This window comes from Malaya genurostris, chromosome 3 (assembly GCF_030247185.1).
Source record: "Malaya genurostris strain Urasoe2022 chromosome 3, Malgen_1.1, whole genome shotgun sequence".
Lineage (NCBI taxonomy): Eukaryota > Metazoa > Arthropoda > Insecta > Diptera > Culicidae > Malaya > Malaya genurostris.
Window position 1 is genome coordinate 22758275 of NC_080572.1, and position 14391 is coordinate 22772665.

Sequence of the window (14391 nt, forward strand, 5' to 3'; positions counted from 1 at the left end):
TGTAAAGGTAACACTTAATTTTCACACTATTTTTGCAAGACAAAAAACAACAACAAATTGTTCCAGCAAATTGAACGAATATTTCGTGCAATATGTCGTTCAACAAGCGCTCAAAACCAACAAAATTGAACGGTTTGCTGAGAGGGATGTCTACGGATTTCTGCTATCTCTACGAACATATATGTTTAGGATTATTTCTTTATAAAATACAGAAAATTGAATTTAAGAATTATTCAATTATAACCACATAGTTTTTTAATATCAAATTTAAAAAAAATATTTCTTCCCGGTTTTTCATACCATAAATCTTCAATCTAATTGACACCTGTATGTACGTTTTAATAAACTGCACTCATACCTTAGAAATAAGTAGTATATGGCGAACCATTTTCTTTTACTGTATTTCCAAAGTATATTTCGATTCAATATGGTCGTCAATTTTGGCTTAATAGTGACTTGCAACCAGTACCGTAGTGAGGGTGAGGCGACCGCCGGGGGCGCTGAATCATTATGGAATTGCGAAAAACGTACAATTATTTTATGAAAAATAATTTCATGAGGTTTTTTTCGCGAAAACTTTTCAAACTAGATTAAGTTTCAGATTAGTACTAAACTGTTACAAAAATCCGGTAAGATGCCGCAATAATCATTATCATTCATAAACATGAAAATACAATTCTACAGTCATTTAGAATACAGAACCGCCATTCAGCGACGACCGTAACAATTATTTATCAGGAGTAAGGGACGCTCTCTTCTTGATTGTGGTTGTGAACTTGGACCTACCAACGATCTAATTCTCAGAGAGCAAACCTGCGAGCCCCTTAAAAAGCAAAAATTTGATGTTCTGAAAGGTTCCCTGAAAGGGAGTAACATTCCCGAAAATTGACTAATAATCAAATGTGCAAGTGCGTAGATATCTATACTAATGTTCACTGAACTGATATCGCACTTTTGACGTGGGACTACTCTTTGAATTCTATATAGGAATGCGAAACAGTGATCAGGTCGCATCGAATCATCGAAGAGATAAAACTATATATTTGAGATAATTGGTTGTCGAAACTTTAATAAATAACGAACAATGTATATTTTTCCAACTTTACCAAGCCGTAGTCATAGTTTCCCCTAAATAAGACGACAATTTCGTATGCATTAAATCTCTTTGCAGTTCGCGTAGAATGGACGCGATCATTTAAATTGAGCCTCTTCTCACTATCGAAATTAGTATTGAATCGACTTGCATTTTGTGCGATTCGTTTGTGGTGTGGAAAAGGATTCTATGCTCATCAGGTTTTTGTGGGTTTTATTGCGCTCTTTGTCTTTCATGAGAGGCAATGATTTCCGAGATCGTAAATTTAGTACTATAATGTAATATATCTTAAAACTGCCTTAAACGTCGAGGTAACACCTGATCTCGACATTTTATGCAATTTTAAGACATTCGAAAAAAAATCGGTCCCGGAGTTTTTTTTTCCAACAAAAATTTTTTGGAGATAACACTAGTTTCCGAAGTTTAAGATATTTTAAAGACATTGGCATCAAAAAAAAAGAATTTTCGATTTCGGAAAGTTCAAAATTCAAAGTTCCAGAAAATCGATTTTAAAAATAATTTTTTTTATATGACACTAGATCTCGACATTTCATGCAATTTAAAGACATTTGCCATTAAACAATATTTAGATTTCTGAAATCTCAAAACTTCCATTGTCAATTTCTTAAAATTATTTTCGAAATGACACTACATCTCGATGTTTCATGCAATGTTGTTAAATTTGGCATGAAAATAATTACTTCGACCTTAACCAGCCACCGGCTGAAAGTCTCTTTAATAAAGAAAACTAACTAACTAACTACTTCAACCTCAACATTTTCCTAAGTTTTAGAGTCAATTTTAAAATTTTAGATCTCGATTCAGGAGCAAAAATTTTTTTTTTGGAATTTCAGTTCCCGAAGTTTTAAATTCTAAGACATTTGGCATAAAAAAATACCACACCGTTCTAAGATAACGCAACGTTTTATCCAGAATCATAGCATGCTTCGAGAAGCATGAACGATGAATTAGGTAAAATGATTATGATTTTGAGGTACTTACATCACGACACGAGAAACATAATTGAAAAGGTTAATCGAATGTAAAAGTAAATTTTCGAAAGAGCGTTTCCTAATAAATGAACACGATTCTGTCAAACCTTCTTCAAACCGTGATATTCGTGAAAATTTTGGTGGACAGTCGAGGAAGCAACTAAACAACTAAGCAACGCACTTCGTACATGTTCACTGGGCTCAATTGATTTTACATAAAAGAAAAACAATCGAAGGGTTTCGTCGAACTTTCAATGATTTAGTCCTTATCAACATCTCATGACTTTCTTATCTCGACAGCGGGAGATTTTTTGGGAGAAGTGTTTTTTTACTCAGGTTTGCCTTTTCAAAATGAGCCAAAATTGCTTAACATAATCATTTTAACTCTATACCATCGGAAATATGTTTAGCAATTTACGATCAAATTTTCAGTAGTATGAGAATCGTAAATAACGAAAAAAAAAAATTCTAAAACTTTTGGTCCTGGGTCAGATTTTAGCTCTGGAACTCAAGTTAAGAATCCAGTTCCAGAATTTGGGTTTAGAATCTAGGTTCCAGATTTCATTCCCAGAACAAAGGTACAGATTTAAGATGCAGAATTCAGGTTCATAATCCACGTCCAAAATTTCTTTCTAGAATCCTAGTATTGGGCGAAAATCTAGAATTCTTGTCCAAAATCCAGTTCTATTATTCAGATCCAGAACCCAGGTCCCGAATGCTGGTCCAGATTCTAGCTTAAAAATCCAAGTCCAGAAATCAGATACAGAGACCAGGTTCTGAATTAACGTTCAGAAGTCAAGTCCAGAACTCTGGATTCTAGAACCAGAATCCAAGTTCAAAATCCAGTTCTCAATTCAGAATCCAAGTCCAAAATTAATTTACAAAATCCAATTCCAGAACTGATTTAGAATTCATGTCCAGAGTTCAGATACAGAATCCAGTTGTAGAATTCTGGTCTAGAATTCAGGTACTAAAATCGGATTCTAGAATTCAAGTCCAGAATCCAGAATTCTGGTCTAAAATCCAAGCCCACACACTTAAAACCGATTCTCGAGCTCGACATATTGAAATGCCGAATTAGATCGGCAACACGACATTTTACTGATTCTTCAGTAATTCACATGCTCTTTTCCGAAATTCATTATCAGTATATTACTGATATCTCGGTAAAGCGCATTCTTTTGCCGAAGTTTGGCATAATACTATGCTGAGCTTGTCAGTAAACAACCAATATACCGAAATCAGCAAATCCAGTTGCCGAGATTTTGAACAGTGAGTTAGATTTTACTGAAACTCGGTGAGGCACTTATCATCTAATGTATCTTTTCGAATTTGCAAAGCACCACGTCGCCGTTGCTCGTGGAGCTAGAATGAAAATTGTAGTGAGGAAATAGATTTGTATAGTTCGTGCAAAGATAAGTGAAATAAAAAACTATCTGCAATGCATATATAATTATAAATATATGCTTATTTACAGGTAGAGGCGTTAATGAGCGCTAGAAAAAATTGTGTTTAGCCGTGATGTTTTCGTTTGGAATTTGTTTGTCTTTTATGGATGCTAGACTAAAATCAACATTAATAAAACGACCTCTTTCTTCCACCTTAGCTTTTCAGATATTCATTTTATACAACAAAGAAGAGCAATTATTTATTCGTTCAATTATTGATAACTCGGCAAGTCATGATCGCTTTTGCCGAACTAAAAGCGAAATTTCTACTGGCTAGTTCGGCAGTAATTCATAGTTCACAAATTTATTGCCGAGATTCTCAGTAATTATACATTTTGCTGAAACAATTACCGAGTACTCAGCTGTGCAAATCTCGGTATTTTTTTGCCGAGATTCGGTAATAAAATTTAAGTGTGCAGAATCAAAATTCAAGATCCAGGATCAGAGTTCTACTCCGAAGGTTAGTTAAGAATATAGGCCCAGAAAGCAGGTCCAAAGTTACGTGTAGAATTCAGACCCAAAATTTAGATCCAGAATTCATTTCCAAGTGCAGAGTCCAATTTCATATTTCATGTCCGAAATCCAGTTCCAGAATCCTAGTACTGGTGCAGAATCCAAGATTTGTGTAAAAAATTTAGCTCCTGAGTTTATGTCCAAAATACAGTTCTATAATACCTTTCCAGAACTCAGGTCTCAATTAAAGATCCAGAAATCAGAAGCAGAATCCAGGTCCTGTATTAAAGCTCTGAACCCAGGTCCAGAATTCATTCCAAGACGCTAGAACCAGATTTCAGGTCTAAAATTCAGTTCCTGATCCAGAATTCATTTACAGAATCCTACTCCAGAATACAGAACTAAAATTCATGTCCAGAATTCAGATACAGAATACAGTCCTAGAATTCTGGTCCAGAACCCAGACTCCTGATTCAGGTCCATAATTCAAGTCCAGAAATCGGATGCAGAATCCAGGTCTTGAATAAAAGCTCAGATCTTAGGTCCAGAATTCATTCCCAGAACCAGAATACAGCTCCAGCATACAAATTAATAATTCAGATATAGAATCAAATTCTATAATTCTAATTCAAAATCTAAAATTCAGGTCCAGAATCCAAGTCTAAAATGCAGGAATAAGTCGAGGGCTCAGGTTCATAGTTCATTTTCATAATTCAGCTTTCCATTCGGGATTTCTGATGTAACACTCAAAAGAGCTACAAGTATTTACTGAAATTGAAAATGTTACTTGAGATAACCTTACAGGAAAATGAAATAATGAGTGTTCGTCTTTATGGCGTTTGTTAAAAAAATGGAGGGTGCGTATTCTGATTGTCAGGTTCAAACATCAGTCAGTGCTATGCTTGTTTGAGTTGAATGTTTTTCAACCTACTGGTTGTTGAATCTCGATGATCACGCTCAGAATTTCCGTAATTTTGAACGCTTCTAACTAGGTGATTTGATGGATTTATGTTATTTCTCGATGAACATTATATTTGGTCTTAAGTGCAAACGATAGTTTACGGATTTATCCGTAGATCTACGGATTTCAGATTTTTCTAGGGATTTACGGACGAACCTTTCGAAATCTACGAATTTTGCATTATTTCTCTAGAAACCTCCAGATATTGCATTATTTCTCCTGATTTCTACGGAAAATAATGAAATCTCGCATTTTTTTCTGATAACGGCCATTACACAAAAACTTCAGTTTCGCGCCTTATATATGTACATATGTATTCAAATATGCACGTATATGTACATAAATAGTAATGAACGAACCCGAATAACATATGGCCCGTGCGCACAGACTTCAGCAAAGTACGCGCCAGCAGTAAGACGCCGATACCGCTGATACAATAGTTTAGGGCTAAGTAGTCCGGTCTAACGAACATTCAGGAAATACAGGCTAGTCAGATCAATTCGACAGTTAAGACAAATGTATTGTGATCATTTTTAAAAACGCAAAATCAGCCACCCAAATGTTTTTTTTTTTCATTCAACTATTTTTTTTCGGTAAAGAACTCGAAAATAATCGACATGTGTTTTTTTATTTCGTTATGGTACTTGGAATTTTCGAGATATGGTTTTTTGAAGTTTCGCGTTTACAAAAAAGAGCCTTTTTCCAACAGCCTATACTGTAAACAGGTAGTGCCACAGCTCGAATCCTATTTTGACAGTTTATTGTTAGCAACGTTTCAGTGCAGTGAAAAATGACTTCAAAAATCAAAAACATTCGTTACGTCCAGTTTCTTCTTCTCTTCTTGAGAAACCCGTTTTTTTGCAAGCTAATGATGTTTTGTGTGCACCATGTAAAATTGTTTGACTCTAGTTTTTATTTCAGAGGAAAATTGTTTTTCTGTTAAATATAAATATTCATGATTTTAAATATAAAGACATCAAGAGTTTGATTAAAACCTATTTTAATCAACCTAGTGGTGTAATGATGCCTTTCTCATATTACTCATTACATCATGAATATAATCGTGAAATTCGCAAAAACAAGTGTTCATTGAATAGAAATAGGATAATTTGTTCGGATCTAATCTCACAAACTCTATAAAACCTGTTTACCCTGTAGTTCCGGAACCGAAAGTAGTATCCACAACAAATTAAGGAATTCCGTATGAAACTGTAAGACTTTTCTTTTGAAGCTATAAGTTTGTGAAAATCGATTTGGCCATCTCCAAGACAATAGCCGAAGTTGGTTCGTTTGCTACCAACAAATATGACCTACAAATTGGAACAGTTTTGAACATAGTTAAACCTATACTTACTATATCATGCTCTATTTCGATTAAACCAATTAAACGAAATCTTGGAAACATAAAAAAAAAAAAATTAAACGAAATCTAACAAACGAAACTAACCTGCGTTTTTGTTACTTCTGCATATGTAAGTCAAGCTAAACAGCATAAAACTTTTATTATTTTTATTATTATTATTATTATTATTATTATTATTATTATTATTATTATTATTATTATTATTATTATTATTATTATTATTATTATTATTATTATTATTATTATTATTATTATTATTATTATTATTATTATTATTATTATTATTATTATTATTATTATTATTATTATTATTATTATAACTACACAACGTGTACGAAATAGAACAAAGCACGCCTTGTTCGTTTTGTGTTTTCTTCTTCTTTCGGTGTTGTACATATTGTCACACTATATGGCGATTTGAAAACTTTGACACTCATCGCCCTGGAACTGCTGAACCGTAAGTCGAATCCGGATGAAATTTCACAGTAGCCTTCAAGACAGTATGAACTTTAATTCAAATCAAGATTTGTGAAAATCGGTTCAAGCATCGCAGAGAAATCGAACAGAATTTAGTTTTAGGAGTTTTTCTTCTCCACTTTTGGTGCTCTCGGAACAGGAAAAGAGGGGAACAGTAGTACCGAATTAAGTTTTCATGCCCACAAACCAACAAGCTCTGCAAACTAGATGATTTATCAGACAGTTTTATTGGATTTGTACCTGTTTTTATTTAACCATCGTTCTGAAACAAGTGAGTGCCTATTTTTTCATTATTTTGGTATATATCTCCGGAACCGGAAGTCGGATCGGAATGAAATTCAATAGCAGGCTATGGGACTATGAGACCTTTTATTTGAATCTTTGTTTGTGAAAATCGGTTTAGCCATCTTTGAGAAAAGTGAGTGCATATTTTTGTTACATACACACACACAGACATTTGCTCAGTTCGTCGAGCTGAGTCGAATGGTATATGACATTCGGCCCTCTCGGATGCATCCTTCGCATGAAATTATTGTTTCAATTTGGTAAGATAACCGGAAGGCAAATATGGTTCACTCTAAAAAGGCAAACGATATTTAAATATTTGAGAAATATAATGTTACAATGTAAGTAAATGTTAAAATTACTTATGTATAGTCGCTGAATATAGACAATCATCATTGTCATCAGTCTCAGAGGATGCAGAATCTGTGATCACTATTGCATCAGCAGAATTTTCCCTCACTGCTGAATAGTGAAAATTACATCATTTCGCAACTTGTCCAAAACTGTATGGCATCACTATTTTAATACTCACGTAAATCCTTTGCCCCAATTTTACTCGCTTTCTGTCTACACGGTGCACATGAAACATCATTCGCTTGCAAAAAATCAAGAAGGGAAGCAAAACCCGACGCAACGAATATTTTTGATTTTTGCGAACATGAGTCTTAAAGTTAAACGGATTGCAGCAACGATTATCAATTTTTGAATTCATTTTTACACCGCGATCTTAACTGTAACGTTGCTAACAATAAACTGCCCAAGAACGAGTTGCGCTGCGGGCCGTTCCGCGCGTGCGGTTCGTGATTGAAAAATCCACTGCTCCGAAAGTATTAATCTTTCCACTCTGAAACTTTGCCAAGATTGAGTTAAGCTTCTAAGGCTTCTTTTCTCAACTAAAAAAAGAAAAAACATTAGGCCCAAGTTTGAATTTTTCTCATTTGTTTATTATTTTTAACTTTTTTCATTAAATTTACTTTAAAGGTTGTTTTGTGGAAAGCTAAGGAAAAGACGCACATTTTATGTCTTGGACGAATTTTCATATCTCTATTAGATCTTACAGTATAGACTGTTGAAAAAAAGCTTTTTTTTTTGTAAACGCGAAACTTCAAAAAATCATATCTCGAAAATTCCAAATACCATATCGAAATAAAAAATACGTGTCGAATATTTTCGAGTTCTTTACCAAAAAAAATTGGGTGGCCGTATATACATATAAACACATTCACTTCACCAATGTATGTATGTATGAATATGCCTTATACATATATGAGGCGCGTAAATTTATTCCATAAAAAGCATTCAACCGAAGAGGTTGTGTCTAGTAACATACAGTTTAATAACGGTGGTTGGTTAAACTACTGGTAGTGTCCTTTTGGCATCAACCGTAAAAACGTAGGGTCGTACTGCATAAGAGAGCCCTAGTGCAGGGCCTAGCTGGTGAAGGAACAAAAAAGGGCGTTTCCCTAGCTCTACCCACAATATACAGCCACAAGTGCTGAGCAAGAGAGTGAAATGGCACATCGAAGAGGTGCAAAGGAACATCGGTGCAGAAGCATATCGGTTCAACAGCATATCGGTGCAGAGCACAAGGAAGAAGGAGACAAGACAACTCGATCTTTCCACTGCCATACAAGTAGGTATACACCGGTGACCTGCCCTGGTGACAGTGGAAAATCGGAAATTGTGTGATGTTTTTTTTTTGTTTCAATTATAGAGGCCTTAACATTAATGTCATTCGCCTCTTCGGGCCAGAAAAACTTTCTGACCCTATGTGCAGGGTTGGGAATCGAACCCAGGCGGGCTGCGTGAAAGGCATCGACTTACCCATCACGCTATACCCGTCCCCTAGTGTGTGATGTTTGATGTCAGGTAGCATCACATCACATCGTATTCTATTGCCACAGTGATTTTCAGCCTTGTATCAACGTAACAGTTCCGGAAAATCGTTTTTGTTACATTTAACTTGTAAAAATATCGTGTCGAAATTCAGTGTAAGTTACCAAAAATATTTTTTTACAAAGTGGACCAAAATAAAATCAATCTTAAAGTGGGCCAAAATACCTCTGTTACCATACTTTTTTGGTATAAATCTACGTTTTTTAAATTTTTCCATTTTCATATTATGGTAGTTTTTCATCTCAAAAATGGCGGAAAATTTAGCGTAAGATCGCGTTTTTTGCTTAAATATGCCACGAACTGTTAAAAAATCAAAATAATAAATTTAGAACGATGGAGGGGGAAGGAATAACTCGTACTTTAAGTAAATTCAAGAACATTTTTGATTTCAGATAATTCTACGCCGAGTTGTCGTGTTCATCGCGCCACGTGATTCTCAAAAGAGGTTTTGGGGAATGCTCTGTAACCGCCTTATTTTTCAATAATATAATATGGAAATTTATCTAAATATTGTTTTAATGATGCTTTACTAGAGAGTATAAAGTATGCATACCTCAAAAGGTGTCGAAATTGACGGTATTGTTACCGAAGCGAGTTTTTCGATAGATGAATTACTCAAGCAAGGTGTTGAAATACTCGTACGCAAACAACTGTACTCAGTAGTTCAGACTCGTTTCGAGTGACATTTGCCGGGTCTGCGTTGCCGTCGCATGTTTATGTCGATAAAATTCGTCTTCCTGTTCGGCTTTGTGTTCCACATGTAATTAATTGTACGAAGTGTGTGTGTTCCACATGTAGTGAATTGTATGAATTGTGTGAGGGATCCCATTCAGATAATGATTGCAAAAGGAATTTAAAAAAATGTATGTATTGTAGAGAGAGTCCTCATGATTTTTCAGTATGCGCTGCATTCAAGTTGTACAAAGACAGAATTAAGCTTTCTATAAAAGCACGGTCTAAGCGCACATATACAAAAATATTTAAAACCGTCATTGATGTCCCCCATGTGGAAACCGAAAACGCCATTTGACGTGGTTTCAGTTACTGGACCCTAAGCTGTTGATCTGCAGAAACCATTGTAAGATACCTTAAATAACTTGTCCGTTTGGGTTGTTCATCTGGATATCGAATTCTCGTCTATTCAAGAAAGCATGATTTCGCGCAGCTCCAGCTTCGTATGATGGGAAGAACCATCGCGCAGGTTTTGACTTTCAAATACCTCGAGGTGTGGTTTGATATCAAATGCACGTGGGGAGGACACATTAGATATCTGATAATGAAATGCCAACAAAGAGTAAGTTTTCTTCGAACAATAACAGGATCTTGGTGGAGTGCTCATCCGGATGATCTAATAAAATTGTATCAGACAACGATACCGTCAGTGATAGAATATGGATGCGTTTGCTTTCATTCCGCTGAAAACTCTCACATATTATCAAAATTGAGCGAATTCAGTACCGTTGTTTGCGAATTACTTAAGGCTGCATGCATTTCACACATACAATGAGTCTTGAAGTTCTTCTATTGAAAGATCGCTTTTAGGAGCTTTCATCACGGCTACTAATAAGTCTATTAGTCTATCCCGTGACTAACATTCCTTCCTTTCCCTCAGTAGCACAGCCTTTGGTCGTAGCCAGCGTCGTTATTGATCATTTAATAAAAAGTTAGGAGTGAGTGGGTATGTAAAGTGAAAAACATTTGCTTCTCCCAAGCTTCATTTTCTTGGTTCATTGTACATTTCCACTCATTCGGTCAATCACGAAGTGCAACTACAGGCGATCTACTTCAGCTCAGCTTAGCTCAACTCGATAATCTGCGGAGATGTGTGGTAAAAGATGCTGAATGAAAATTTAATTAGTAATGACTATTTCTTTGTTAGCCATTCTTCTTAATTACTTTGATTTTTGCAGAAGTATGCTTGCCACAGTAATGTGGTTTCTCAGCAGGTGGTTCAAACGTTGTGGAAAACCCTGCACTTATTCCTTAAGCTACTCCTCTTGCTTTCTGATACTGGAAGTAATAGCTACAGGTGATAAATTGTTGGTGACAATCACCTTACGTATTCCTAAAAAATGAACGTTTTTTAAACACGCAGAGTTAACTGAGCATGATTATTATAACGTTAAGTATTTCCAAATTTACAAAAGTGATTGTCACCAGGTGACCATAAGCTATTCAACTCCATATTTTAAAAAAACCTATCTGCCCTTGCTTGCCGAAAAATTTCAACATCACGGAGTACGGACGTAATAATAGTATTCGGTGAAAATTTTAATAAACTTCTTTCATTGGTTTTATTGTAATAGAAAGTACATTATCACCCCGATTCTGCAATCCGACGGATTTGTGATACGAACGAATCTACACTTTCGTTCGAGTTCGAATTTTGCATTATTTATTCCGTTCGACTTATATGATTCGATCGACTCTCGTTCGGGAACACTTGAAATTCCGAACACTAACCATCAAGGCTGTCAACACTACTTACACGTTCTATATTATTTATATTATTCATTTCTTTGTAAACGAAATCGTCCCACTTGTATAAACAAATTAAACCAAACAGAAGTAATGCATACGCAAGTCGATCGAGTAATGTTCGAAAATTGAACAACTCGGAAAATTGAACATTCGATCGGAATATTTCGAATCGATCGTTTTGAAGTGGACTATAAGTTTTATTTATCTATCCAACCCAATCGTTTCGCCACCTTCTAATGATAAGTAATGATATTATGTTTGAAGTTTTCCGAGCTAATTTGTGATGTTCAACACACACTTTTTTATAAGGGCAATATCTACGAGACATTTATACTTTTTAACTCCAGCAGAATCAAAAAATTGCTTCCATCGCATCGCTAATTTTTGTCTTCAACTTTTTTTTCGAACACTTGCACTCATGATTTCTGGCATTTTGACTCGCAGTGAGTCAAAAATCGGCTCAATGTAAGCGCTATTCGTGCCTGATGATACCTGCACTTGAAATGCTAGAAAATGGTACACGGTGGAATAGAAACCACAAGAAAAGCAAAATATCTTCTCTCTCGCGAGTCGCTTAGGCAGACATATATTAAGCATAGATTTTGCCTCGTCCGGCATTGAAGTATTCTGTGTTTTGTTTTCAACGCGTGCTTAAGATAACCGATTGTGATAGGGACGGTCCGTGAAGCGGAAGAAAACTACAAGAATCATCTGTTAAGCCGAGTGAAAAACCATACAAAGTTGTGCTGAGAGGACTTCCGTTAGTCAGCGAAGAGTCAGACATTTCTCTTCCCTACTTCTGTGTACGAGATTCGATGCGAACTCGCCTGAAGGCGCCATGCTCGCAAAAAATGTGGTTGACAAATGATTTGTTCGGGAAATGTGAGAGTTGGATATCTTGTTAATATGATGTCTTTGATTGTACCTAATTCACTTCAAGAGAGGTACGACCACGTTGAAACAGCTTAAGGAACTGAAGGCCATCGATCATGTCATCGTGAAATGGGAACCCTACCGCAACAAACGCAGAGGTCTAACTTACTGCATGAAATGTCCACATTTCGGGCATGGTTATCGAAATTGCAACATGATTAGCCGTTGTAACCGCTGTGGATCGAATCATGCTACCAACGAGTGTGCAGTTGAAGAGGAATCTTCCACTCGCTGTGCGAACTGCACTGGGCCCCACGAAACAACTGAGTTGCCCGAAACGTGCCGAGTTCCTATAATAAGGAAACAAGCTGCAACTCAGCGACAACCGATGAAGAAGGCTCCACCTGTACCGCCATTGGACTCAGTGAATTTCCCCAGGCTGAAAAATCTACCGGATCCAATCCTTCCATCACCTGGTTTAAAAACTACTGATGATGGCCCTACTGTACACTGTACCCCGCTTTTTACTTCTAAGGGAGTTGATGAAAATTTTCGTCGACATGAGCTCTGCCCTCTGTGATTGCAAGACAAAAATGAAACATATTCAAGTGCTCGGTTCATTTATTATCCAAAATGGTGTGTGAAACATTAAAAGTGATGAATTGAAATGCCTGCTCAGTGCGTCCAAAACAAGTTGAACTATAGGACTTCGTAAGAACATAGCGCGTCGATGTGTGTTATCACGGAAACACATTTGTCACCAAAGATGTCCTTCTCAATACCGAACTACGTCATCATTCTCCTGGATCGAACCCACTCTAGTAGCGGTGATGTTGCGATTGCAGTCAGCAGCGGTGTGATGTTTGCTGTACTTCCGAGCTTTGGTACGAAATTAATCGAGTCGCTAGGAGTTGAATTGGATACGACGATCGTAAGGATAAAATTCATCGCAGCATACTGCCCTAGACAGTGCTTACCGAACCAAGGAACTCAATCACAACTAAGAAATGATCTGCAGAAGCTGACAAGAGGACGACATAAATTCATCGTCGCCGGTGATATCAATGCCCGACATCAAGCCTGGGGAAATGCCAGCAATAATCGAAATGAGGAGTGCTGAACGACGACCTTCAAAACGGTTACTACACTATCCTGAGTCCGGACAGTTCAACGTATGTTGGCAGATCAGGGATCTGCTCCATCATCGACATGTTTATCACCAATCTTGGTGAGAACATTTCTCATCCTGTCATCATTGAAGACAACAGTTCCGACCACTATCCTGTTGTGGTGGAATTGGGTCCGGTGATGAAAACCAGCAACGTACTCGGCGTGATTATCATCATGTCGACTGGTCAGCATTCAGCAGCAGTGTTGACAACAACAATAACTACGATCGCCATCCAGAATCAGCAAAGGACATCGACAGACAACTAAATGAAGTTGAACGTGCCATCGCCAGAGCTCGTGAATTAAACATAAGAGAAATACAAATATTCCGTAAATCTATCACCATTGATTCTACCACTAAAACATTAATTAGGTTGAGAAATATTTTTCGAATGCAGTACCAGAGAAAAGGACTCAGGGGAAAGAAAACTTCAGCTAATAATCTCACTAATATCATTAGGCAAAGAATGAAGCACAGCAAAGCCTTGGTATTACATTCCTGTAGTGGAATTTGACCTTATGTTTCAACAGACTTCGCAGCCGATTCAGAGTGTACAGAACCATTGCATGACTGATGCTACGATTCTAATGACACTACGAATCCTTCCAGGTCAGGGCTCGAACATTCGACAACTGGTTTGTTAGACCTGTGTCCTATGCATTGAACCGACAACCTGGGCAAATAATGAACGATATCAAGAACAGGGAAATCTCAGACCATATCAGAAAGCTAGATAATTATTCTAAACCTTTTTGGAAATTGTCTAAACTTCTTACAAACAAGCCGAAACCGATACCACCGCTTCGTCTGGATGACTGTTTGCTCATAACATCGGTTGAAAAAGCTACCGTCTCGGTCATGACATGGTCAGTCCTCATGAAACTAATGTTTCAGCAAC